A 12890-nucleotide genomic window follows, 5' to 3' on the forward strand; every position below is an offset into this window, starting at 1 on the left:
ACAGATATCTTGTTTTTGGTACCCCTGAGGTTGAAAGAGCAGAAAGGACTGGGACTTGACCCTTGTCTGAGAAATTGAAAGGCCAAGGACTTTGCCTAGCAAGCTACTTTGACAGCCAAGCAGAGAAAGATGGCATGGTGGCAATGTGTGGCACTAACGATTTTCTGGTGCCAGTGATGCATGAGTGTTTTGCCTGAGCTAGATGGAATCATTCAGGAGGAGGAGCTGAACTGCTCTGGAATGAACATACAGGAGCTTTGCCCAAGAGGGCCATCTGGAAAGGCAGTGGAACACTAAGAGAGAGTCTCTGTAGAGAAAACCCTGAAAACCAGGTGATGAGGGGCAGTTTTTATGGCCAGATGGAGAAGACATTGCATTCGCGGGTGCCTCAAAGATGTCAGTATGAGGAATTTCCTTTGCACACATTTTATTCAGCTCTTCTGTGTCTTTTTAGTTGAAAGCTTCCTATTTGATACATTTGCTAAAATAATTTCCTGTTCCCAGTCTTCTCTCTCTGGGTCTTCCTTCTCTGAGAGGTTAATCTCTACTTGGATGTCCTGTACAGTCAAGTCTCTGCACTCCTCAAACCCCCATTAAAGAGGGAAGAATCTGCAATTGGTCATTATTTTGCCCATATGTTATTTTTAAAATGTCTACGCCCACCAATCTTTTTGGTGATAATAAACAGATTTACCAGATTTTCCTTCTGTTAAGCTGTGAGCAACCACCCTTAATCACTTTCAGTCAGTAGAGTTGACCCCACCCACAATTCTAAGGGTAGGCACATGTCTCAAAACTTGCCGATTGGTGTATTCAACATTTTAACACAGTGATTAGTTCAGAGATGTTATGTGAGCTGGTCTGAGGGATTTTGCTGGGATTTGGAAGAGGCACCTTCTTTTTGCCAAGATTACTAAGCAGGTAGGATGTAAATGAGAAGTTACTGGTGGTTTCCATGCTCCTTGTAAGCTTACCTCAGTAGAAACAGAGCAAGAGATGAGCCAGAAAGATTTGTAGTGACACCATTTGAGCATCTGTATCCAAACATGTCCGAAATTATACTTATTCTACTTATGAGAATGAATAAATGCCTCCCCCTCCCCAAACCATTTTGTATTGGATTTTGCCATTTGTATCAAATAAACCTAACCAATAGATATTTATACTATGGTTAAGTTCCTCTAACAGGAGCTAAAAAATTTTTCCCCACCCCACTTTTTAACTAGGGAAAGTTTCACACATACAGAAAAGGAAAAGAATAGCAAAATGGATTTCAATATATTCTCCACCTAGATTTCAACAATTAGCTCTACCTTTCCTGTACCACTGGAAAGTATATATCAGACATCATGACAAAATATCCTAAATATTTCTACATATATCTCCTAACAATAAAGAATTCTGCTACATAAACACAATGACATCATCACACGTAAGAAAATTAAAAATAATTCAACACATTCTAATATTCAGTCCATATTTAAACTTCTCCAATTTTCCCAAGTATACCTTTTATAGATTTTTTTTTTTTTTTTTTTACAAAATAAGGTCCCAATCAAGTTTCATACATTGACTTTGATTATTAAATCTCTTTAGTCTAGAACGTTTCCCATTAAGAAAAAAGATGTGGACTTTTGAAGAGTCCAGGCCAGTAGTAGTAAGGTTGCCCTTTATTTTGAATTTGCCTGATTTTTAAAAAACATGATCTCATTTAGCTTGTTCCTGTGACTTGTGAAATCCTAGTGCATTGAAATTATGTCTAGAGGCTTGATTTTATTCAGGTTATTTTATTCAGTAATTTTTTTTTTTTTTTGCAAGGATACTTCATAGGGATGTTATAGATGACATTGTAGTACAGTGAGAGACACATAAGGTCAGGTTGCTTAATATTAGTGATGCTAAGCTTGACCATTTGCTTGAGATGGTGATTGCCAGGTCTCTTATTATATAGGTACTGTTTTCCCTTTATTCTTAGTAAGTAATCTGTGTGGTAGTGAGGTGACACTTTAGCACCTTGAAAATTCTAAAGTACTTCCACATTTGTTGGCCTTCTTCTGTAGAGTTTTCTTTTCTCCCTCCCTCTCTTCCTTTCTTTTCCCTTTCACCCATTTTAGAGTAGGTATGATGTTAATAAATTTGCTTAGTTTTTTGTTTTTCTTAGAATGTCTTTGTTTTTACCTCACGTTTGAAGGATATTTTCAGTGTTTTTTAATTTCAAGGTTGGCAGTTCTTTTCTTTCAAAACTTTAAAGATGCCACCATTTCATTATCTTCTGGCTTGTATTATTTCTGTTGAGAAGTCAGCTGTCAATCTTATTGTTGCTGCTTAGAAAGTAAAGTGTCTTTTATCTTTGATTGCTTTTAAGATCCTTTTTTTTTTTTGGTTGTTCTTTATTTTTAAATTGTTTTAGTATGATATTTATAGATCTAGTTCTAGCTGTATTATAAGGCATGGCAAGAATTGTGGATGTCTCAACCTGGATTTGTTGAAATCCCACCATGCCACTCTTCCTTTTGACTCATCTTGCTACCAGTTTCTATATTCTTGGCATTCTCTGATTGAAAATAACAAAAGCCCATCAAATATCTTAAATAAAAGATGGAAACTATTTTAAAGATCATCTTGTAATACAGGTTGCATCTGGTCCTCAGGAACAAACTGGAATCAGAAATGTGAATGCTAGATAAGACTTTGTCTTATCTTTCCATGCATCTACCACTTTTCCTTCTTATTTTCAAATTTTCTCTTTTTTATTTTCCTAAAAACTTGCAACTACCCAATATACATAGCAAAAAATAATTTCTTATGGCTCCTAAGTTTATATCTTGTTCATTTAAGAAAACAGCCAAACCATGTTTATTATATTGTATGCTTAATTCTAATTTCCCTGGGAAGAAATTCATTGTCCTAGAGGGATAAAGGACCCAACTCAGGTACAATCAAACTGTCTCAACCTGGGCCGGCCAGGCAATGTTACATTTTAAGGCCATGCCTTCTGAGGTGCCAATGCTGTAAGCATATCATTGAGGGGGAGAATTCGGATAGACAAGTCAGTAAGTGTCGGCTACATCTTCCCATTCTCTATGGAAGGTAGTCCCTATATTGCTTTACTTTTAGAAAATGAGATTTCCAGAATATAAAAATCTCCTGTATGTAGGCTAGCTAGAAGTTGTCTTAAATACTACCAAATTGTAGAACTTTGGATACTTTTTTGCCATACTGTAGAATCCTAGAATCTAGAGAAATATTCTTTTGGAAAACCAACCTTAATCTGCATTTCCGCATACCCAAACATTTGCCCTAGGCTACATGTTTCTTTTTCAGCATTTTGTATTTTAAACTATGCAATGCTGTTCCCTAGCCTAAAGATCCCTGAGTGTATATTTGTTGAGTACTGTCCCATTTGACAGTATTTTATGTAACAGTAAATAATAACTTTATACCGTTTTCCTGTTACCTGATATTGCAGAAGGCAACCCTCTCGTTCTTTCATTGTTTTGCTTTTGGTTAGCAGAGTTACTGACAAAAAAGCATATCACAGAAATGAATCCTCTTCATTAAGAAAAGAATGATTCTACATAGATTTGATATCTCAGAGCAATTTGGCATCATTTATATAAAAATGAAGTATATGCTTAAAATGTAACAATTTCTTAGATGGTATTAAAGCTGAAAGTGTTTTTCCTTTTTTAAAAAATTTATTCAAGTATAGTTAATTTATAGTGTTGTGTTAATTTCTGCTGTATGGCACAGTGATTCAGTTATACACATATACACATTCTTTTCCATTATGGTTTATCACAGGATATTGAATAAAGTTCCCTGTGCTAGACAGGACCTTGTTGTTTATCCATTCTATAGATAATAGTTTCCATCTGCTAATCCTAAACTCCCATTCCATCCCTCCCCCACCCCTCCTCCCCCTTAGCAACCACAAATCTGTTCTTTATGTCTGTGAGGCTGTTTCTGTTTTGTAAATACGTTCATTTGTGTCATATTTTATATTCCACATATCAGTGATATCATATGGTGTTTCTCTTTCTGACTTACTTCGCTTAGTATGTTAATGTCTAGGTCCATCTATGTTGCTGCAAATGGCATTATTTTGTTCTTTTTATGGCTGAGTAGTATTCCATTGTATATATACACATATCTCCTTTATCCATTCATCTGTCAATGGACATTTAAGTTGTTTCCATGTCTTGGCTATTGCAAATAGTGCTACTCTGAACATAGGGGTGCATGTATCTTTTTGAACTATAGTTTTGTCTGGATATATGCCCAGGAGTGGGATTGCTGGATCATATGGCAACTCTATTTTTAGTTTTTTGAGGAACCTCCCTATTGTTTTCCATAGTGGCTGCACCAATTTATATTCCCACCAACAGTGTAGGAGAGTCTCCTTTTTTCCACACCCTCTCCAGCATTTGTTATTTGTAGACTTTAATAATGGCCATTCTGACCCGTGTGAGGTGGTACCTCATTGTAGTTTTGATTTGCATTTCTCTAATATTGAAGCTGGAAGTTTTAATTTACTTCAGGATACAGAAATATAAAAATAAACCTGATTTAAAAAATGTATTTCACCTTTTTTTCTTTTGTTTACTCTTTTTCCCTGTATACCCTTAAACTCTTTATATGTATCTTTTTAGAAAGTCTGACATGTAAAGAAATTTCCCTTCGCTGAAATTTAAGGGAATATGCAGTTTTGTTCCTAGATAATTTAAGTAGCCGACAATAGCAATAAACAGCATCAAATAATTCCCTTAAAGAATTTTATATTCCTATTCCTAACACTGGGGAATTCCTTATGAAGTTATAGTTAGTTTTTGCTAAGAGAAGTACTTCGGTTTTTGAGACTAGGCTTTTGACAAATTTGTGAATTCATCACATTTCAAGAAAAATTGCATACAAAGATGTGGTTGTTATAATTGGAAAAGAGGGTCATCATAGTTCAGCTTTGTCCAAGGATAGTGATATAGTTAACAACATCTGTGAGAAGCTATGTTACTGAACAGCCTGGTGATAATCACCTATTCCCTAAAGAGTCTTTTCTGGCTTATGATTTTCAGTTATAATAATGTGTGCTGGCATGTCCTAATGAACTTGGTGAGGCACGTTCAGATGGCCCAATCTTGTTGGCTTCCCAACAGCTGCTCAAAGATGCTGAGGGGCTGGCCTGGTTTTGTTTTCCAGGCTCCCTGAATACCACTCATCAAGGCCACATTCACCAAGCATTATGAATGGTGCATTGCTCATCTGATAAGGTTAGAAAACAAGATGGCTGGACCCAGTCCCCCCTCTATGGGCTCCTGGGGCGATAGGCTTCAAGCTCACTGCAGCATAGGGCATCTGTGGTGGGTGTGGCCTCATTTCAAATAAGAGTTACTGATGTTGTTGTGACATTCTCCAGTCTGCATGGATTCTGTTTCAGCGTAACCCTTTATAAAGATTAGATTTTGTTATTTGTTAAGCACTTTGTAGCAGCGTTCAAAGATCAAAAGGAATGCGGTTGGTGTATTAGTTTCCTAGGGCTGCCATAACAAATTACCACTAATACTTGGTGGCTTAAAACAACAGAAATGTATTCTTTCACAGTTCTGGAGGTTAGAAGTCCAAAAATCAAGGTGTTGGCAATGTTGGTTCCTTCTGGAGGCTTTGAGAGAGAATCTGTTCTATGTCTTTTTCCTAGCTTCTGGTAGTTGCTGGCAATCCTTGGTATCCTTTGGCTTGTAGCTGCATCACTCCACTCTCTTCCTCCATCATCCCATGACCTTCTCTGTTTGTCTCTGTCCCTCTGTGTGTCTATCCAGTATAACTTCATCTTAACATCGTAATTATATCTGCAAAAACCCTATTTCAATTAAGGTCACTTTCACATGAGCTGGGGGTTAGGATTTGAACATATCTTTTGGGGGGACACGATTCAACCCGTTACAGTTGGTTTCTGCTCTACAGCCCTGTTTAACTCACATGACTTCTTTCTTCCCCTGTTTCTTCACTAAAATCCCAGTTCTGCTTTCTCAAGAGATTTCTTCAGTAGAATTGGTTATTGAATGGAACTTTAAAACATGTTATCACCAATCAACAAGCACTATCTTGGTTAATAAAAACCAATGATATCAGTTTATTCCAACACTTGCACAAGGTAGCTAGATTAAGATATTAGGGAAAAATCATCTAAGACAATCTTGACTGGGTAACCTTTGATATTTCCATTGGACAATGTTCTCAGCTATTTGATATATTGAAATTTGATTTAAGAAACAGGTCTTTGATCCCTACTAAAAGCAAACAACAGTGTTAAGATCTGAGGATAATTAAACAGGTAAGATATACATCTTGATTTCAACCTATTGGTGGTACAGAACCATAGGTAACTCTTTTTGAATTATTTTAAAATTGATTTATAAAATCATGACCCAGATTAACCATAGTATTTTCTGAACTAGTCCCGCTAAGAGAAAATTAGCTTGGCCTCTGTTTAAATAGTTAAGACTCTGAGACATCTCTGTTCTAAGCTTAGTTTGTAAGCATCCAGTGTGGATCAGAGTTTTCACTACCCCTCTTTCTTTTGCAACTTGATCTTTCTGTTGTCTTTCAGCATGGTCTTCCCTTGGTTAGTTTCATAATTCCTTTATTTTTAGTTGGGGCACCAGATTCTCAGTCTCATAAGTCTTACCTTCCCATAGAAAAATTCCAGTCCAATAAAAGCAAAAGAGATCCCTTCCCATAGAAAAATGCCAGTCCAATAAAAAAAAAAAAGAGATCCCATAGAAAAATGCCAGTCCAATTAAAAAAAAAAGAGATCCCCTCTGTACCCTTACATGTGTGCTTGACTTTTAGCTCCTTTGCTGACACATTTATTTACTCTTTTTACTAGCAATATGGCTGGTGTCCTTAAACCTGACCAACATGGAACTATGGGAGTGAAGTGTGTGTGTGTGTAAAGAACTGAAATTCCTCACTTTAAAATCCACATTAAAACAAAACAAAAGTAAGACGAAGTGAAAACAGATTATAGATCCAGATAGCAAAGTGGGTGGTTGCCAGGGGGGAGGTAGGTGGAGGGCGCAAAATAGATGAAGGAAATTAAGAGGTACAAACCTCTAGTTATAAAATAAAATAAACCATGGGGGGATGTAATATACAGCGTAAGGAATATGTTCAATAATATTGTGATAACTTTGTATGGGGACAGATGATTACTAGTCTTATTGTGGTGATCATTTCATAATATGTGCAAATGTCAAATCACTCACTATGTAGTACACTTGAAACAAACATAATATTGTACATCAACCATATTTTTAAAAAATTCACATGACTGACCACATAGCATTTCACTCATGAACATGCCATGGTTTAAATGATCATTATTCTATTATTGGGCCCATATACTGTTTATAATTTTTCCCCTTTGACTGCTTTTTTTTACTCTCATGCATTGTGTCAGTAAGGATTCTTCGTTGCAAACAAACAGAAAACCATCTTAGATGATTTAAGAAAAGTTATTGGATGTGTGGTAGATTGAAGAATTGACCCCAGTGCTTTATGGCCTTGGAGTAGCTATACCTGTCCATACCCTTGCCATGGCCTGGGGTAGACAGAATGTACGTTCCTACTCCTTGATTTTGGGGTGGCCACATGACTTGTTTCATCCAGTGGAATGTCAGCAGACATGATTTTAGCAGAAGCTTGAAATGTGCTTGTGTGTCTGGGCTTGGTCTCTCAGTTTTTGGTGATCTGAGAATATACCCCAGTTAGATGCTGTTTCTTCAGCCTGTATCCTTGAATGAGACATGTGAAGTAGCCTACTTGCTGCAGGGAGCCACTGAATCATTTATTATCACACAGATTCTGTGGGTCCAGAATCTGGGCATCATTTAGTGGGATTCTCTGGTTCAAGATCTCTTGCAAAGTTGTATTCCAGGTGTTGGCCAGGCCTGCAAATATCTCAAGGCTCAAGTGGGGAAAAATCTACTTCCAAACTGAGTTTCATGGTTGTTAGCAAGATTCAGTTCCTTAAGGACTGTTAGATTGAGGGTCTTAGTTCCTCAGCTGGCTGTTGGCTTGTGGCCTCCCTCAGTTCCCTGCTACGTGGACCTCTCTGTTGGGCAGGTTGCAAGATGACAGCTTGCTTCATCAGAGTGAGAAAGTGCGAAAAGGCAGAGAGAGAGTGTGTGGGAGAAAGATGGAAGTCATGGTCTTATACAGCATAATCCAGAAAGTGATACCCCATTGCTTTTGCCATTTCTGCTCATTAGAAGCAAGTCCCTTGGTTTAGCCCATACGTGAGAGGAAGGAATTACACAGGGACATTAATATGAGAAGGCAGAGGTCACTGGGAGCCATTTTGGAAGCTTCCTACTACATATGGTTTACAGACTTGATTAGAAGGCTGGAAACCAATTTGGACATTTACTGGAGCCACAGGAGTCAGGAGGAAGGATATTCAGATACTACTGATGACCATTAGGCATATTTTTACAGAATTCGAACCACTGCCAGCCATCTAGTTCCTATTTCTAAGAGATATTGAATGAATGGGTTGTTCCACCTAAGATTCATGCAGGACAGATTTATGAGTAATTTCACTGGGTTGTTTTCTGAATTGGGTCATACTTATTGTTTGCCTTGGACTTCATCAGGATAATTATTGTACATAAAGAACAGTCTTAAAATATGTTTTCAGTAGTGTACTAAAGTTCTTTTAATTACAAAATGCTTTCTTTTTTTTAAAGTAACTCTCAAATATTCTACTTAATGAATCAGTGGAAAAATTAGTCAAAGGGATTATTTGATAATGGATAGACTTACCAAATGGTTATCTTTCCAAGTTTTGAACATTATATTATGGGCTTTCTTAGTATGTGTGAAACTAATCATTCACTTCGGTGGGTGGGAATCGATATTGCTGGGCCCTTTCATAACCTCCATTACTGCTGCCATGGCCACTTTGATCATGAGCCCATTGGGAGTGACAGGAGTAGCTAGTGAAAGAAGCTGATGGTAATTCACAGAACAGGTCATTCTGTCAACCCGATTATTAAAATCCTTTTCTGCTGAAGTCATCCTTTGGTAAGCATTAATATGGGACACAAATATCTTCTTCTTTGTGTCTATTTGGAGAGATCTATCCATATACCTTGTGTGTGCTATAGTTTTCCATAGTAACTGTAGCAAATTACCACAAACTTAATGGCTTAAATGGTACAAATTTATTATCTTACAGTTTTGGAGGTCAAAAGTCTGAAATGGGTCTCAGTGGGCTAACATCAAAGTGTTAGCAGGGCTTCTGGGGGCCTGAGAGGAGCATCCATTTCCTTGCCTTTTCCAGCTTCTAGGGGCTGCTCATATTCTTTGTACTTTTAACCCCATCTTGGCTTCTGCTTCTTGGAGGACCTGGACTCACACAGCTTATCTTCCTTACTGTCTGGTCGAATGTCCACTCCTACGTGGTCTTCTCTGACAAATTTCACTACTGTAGCCCGCCTTCCTGGTTGTCCGTTAGCAATTCATTTTTTATTTCCTTTATAGCAATGATCACAATGCTTACATACTTGTTTGTTTATTTGGTTAATTACTTATTGCCTGTTTTCTCTCCTGGAATGTAATCCTCCTTTGGGCAGGGACATGATCAGCCCCAGCACTTAGCTGCATTCCTGGCACATCATATGTGCTTAATAGATATTGTTCAATGAATCAATGGATTCAGATTTTCTAACACGGGCCTGGGAGGTGTGGAGGAGGGAGAGACTAAACTAGATATTACTGAGCAGCTGAAGGCAGTATATGGATCCCAGTCTCTTGGGACAACCAGGTAAGAGATATGTCCCTACCTGTTGACCGTTTGTCTGCATTTCTCTGGAGCAGCTCCATTTCTGTCAACTAAGTGCAATCACCCTTTCCCAGATGTTTGGTCTGAAAAGTGATGGCCAAAGTGACGTACAAAAGGGGATCAGAGAGAAAGATAAATACTGTATGATCTCTCTTATATGTGGAATCTAAAAATAAATAATTTAAAAATTAAGCTCATAGATGCAGAGAACAGATTGGTGGTTGCCAGAGTCGAGGGGTGGGGGATGGGAGAAATGGGTGAACTGTTTTCATTTTTTAGTTTAAATAAATTGCATTAAAAATTATATAGACTCATAATTATTGACAAAGGTATTCCCCAATGAATTATTAAGAGAAATATGATGAAAGTATTTTTCATAGTATAATTATTTTTAAAAGACTGTTTTATATATATATATAAATTCAAAACGATATACACTAAAATATCAACAGGCGAATGAACACAGGATAATCGTTTTTTCTATTTTTTAAAGTTTTTAAAGTCTTATTGTGTACATATAGTACTTTATATACCAAAAAATTAATTTTTGTCATTGCTTACATCCACTGGGATCCATATAGAATTTAGAATTTCTGTATTTGAAACCCTACTCTTAGAAGGTGTTTAGAGAAATTTGTTATTTTCTTTTCGCAAATGTTTAAGTAGTAACTATTTCACCCCAAGAAATATTTATTTAATTATGATTCAACACCCAAAATAAGTTAAGGAGAGGAGGTAATATGGAAAGCTTAGATTCATAACTTTATGAAACCTAAAAACTGCACTATTCTCGTCTATCCTCAAAAAAAAAAAAAAAACCATTAGAGAGTCAAAGGCAAGCTTTGTTTTTTTTGTGTGTGTGGTTTTGTTTTTATTTATTTATTTATTTTATTTATTTATTTTTGGCTGTGTTGGGTCTTTGTTGCTGCGAGCGGGTTTTTCTCTAGTTGTGGTGAGCAGGGGCTACTCTTCGTTGCGCACGGGCTTCTCATTGTGGTGGCTTCTCTTGTTGCGGAGCACGGGCTCTAGGTGCGCGGGCTTCAGTAGTTGTGGCATGCAGGCTCAGTAGTTGTGGCTTGTGGGCTCTAGAGCACAGGCTCAGTAGTTGTGGTGCACGGGCTTAGTTGCTCCGTGGCATGTGGGATCTTCCCAGACCAGGGCTCAAACCCGTGTTCCCTGCATTGGCAGGTGGATTCTTAACCACTGCGCCACCAGGGAAGTCCTGCAAGCTTTGTTTTAATTTACCATGGTGCTACAGTCTGTCCCAGCCCTTTTCCCTCCCTCACAATGTGGGGGTAAAGTCTGGGGGCTTCATTTCCTCCATTGACGAGGGCAGATACAGAATTAGGTTTAGGGAGCAGTTTGTTGCTATGTGTTCTTCAGTGACGATTTTAGTGGTAGTGGTGTGCACCATGTTTAAAAAGTCTCTAGCAAAATTTTAACCAGAGGACTTAAAAAAAAAAAAAATTCCTTCTCACCTTAAATGGTGAAGCACAACACAATGAGAGGATTCGGCATTTTGGCCTCAGAAAATGTGGGATTTAGGGGTGAGGGTGGTGGCTAATTAGTCCTGGAATTTAATTCTCATGTCTGGTCATATTGGAAGTTATATGACAACTGGCTGAAGAATGAAAAACTACTCTTGAGTGCTCCAAAATTGTGCCAGTCTTGAGGAAAGTCGACCGAATTTAATCAAAAGTTTTCCCCATGTTGGGATCTGAGGCTACAAATCACCTCAATTTGTGGCTCTCAGATAGATGAATTTGTGTGCTGTGATTAACCAATGATGGATCCCAGTTTTGTCTTAGATTCTGCTAGTGTGATATTTTTCCCTCAGGCAGATTCTCAAAGGCAATAAGCCTATTAGCTATCCATTCTTTGGGTCCAAAATTATCACTTTAATGTGGTGTGTGTGTGTGTATGTGTGTGCGCGTGTGCACACATGTGGGTACAAGTGTACACAGAAATGATTACATTTGCTCTTATTTGGTATGTCTATTTAACCCAAGCCTATAAAATTTAATAAAAAGTCAACAGAGGCCCACATATACAAATCAAGACCAAGCTATACAAAGCAGAGAACTGACAGAGAAATGCGCTATTAGCTGAGTAATGCAATAGAAAAGAAACTATCCCTTTGCAAGGGGTCCAGATTAGAATGGTAAAAATTTAAGAAAAGGCAGTATTACCCTGCCCTAACTATAAGGATGGAGAAAGAAAGAAAGAAAACCTGCCAGGTATTTGTGAAAGTAAAAGTTCCCCTTTCTTTTAAGACACAATAGCTTGTGTAAGTTTGTCACATGTATCTGTTGCTCTCACCTCTTACTCTGTGCTGAAGTGCTCACCAGAGCATTCACGGGAGCAGTTCTCCCTCCCACCCCTGACACCTGCCACAGAGAATGCTGCATTATTCATCAGGAGCTAATGGCAGGTGATGAGATCTTTTCACGCTACATCCCTCGCAGTAGGTGTTTATCACTCTCTTCACCCGCAGCCCTGCTATTACTGAAGGGCCAAAAGAACCCTACACACTCGTTTGAAAGGTAATGGGAAACGTGCTCAGCTTTCTGGGCTCACAAGTGCAGATGAAGGTTATCACCAGGGCAGCTGTGGAGCCCAGGGCGAGAGGAAGGTGGTCACTCTAAAGCGAACAGCTTAATTTTGGAAATCCATACAAATCATGTCAGAGCCATGATAATCCATCTTCTTTAGCTTCCAGCATTTCAGCAGTCATTGCACTGTAATAATTTCCCCCGATTCACCTGTGATCTCTATAAATAACCGGAGTGAGGGAGGAAAGGAGAGGAGGAAAGAGACGGGTCTGGCTTAGCGTCTGATGAGCATGGCAGAGAGGAATTTATCTCTGTCTAGTAAGCAAGATGTGGTCTCCTCCAAGGGTGGGCGGGGGTGTGGCCACGCGCCAGAAGCTAGCAGGGGGGGCAGTTCTGCGACCCCAGCTGAGTGCTCTGGTGTCACTTGAAACCAACTTGACAAGAGAGCTAGTGGTTCCTTCCAGTGATTTATCTGAAGGCTTGTGACAAAAAAATTA

The sequence above is a fragment of the Balaenoptera ricei genome, chromosome 6, assembly GCF_028023285.1.
Source record: "Balaenoptera ricei isolate mBalRic1 chromosome 6, mBalRic1.hap2, whole genome shotgun sequence".
Lineage (NCBI taxonomy): Eukaryota > Metazoa > Chordata > Mammalia > Artiodactyla > Balaenopteridae > Balaenoptera > Balaenoptera ricei.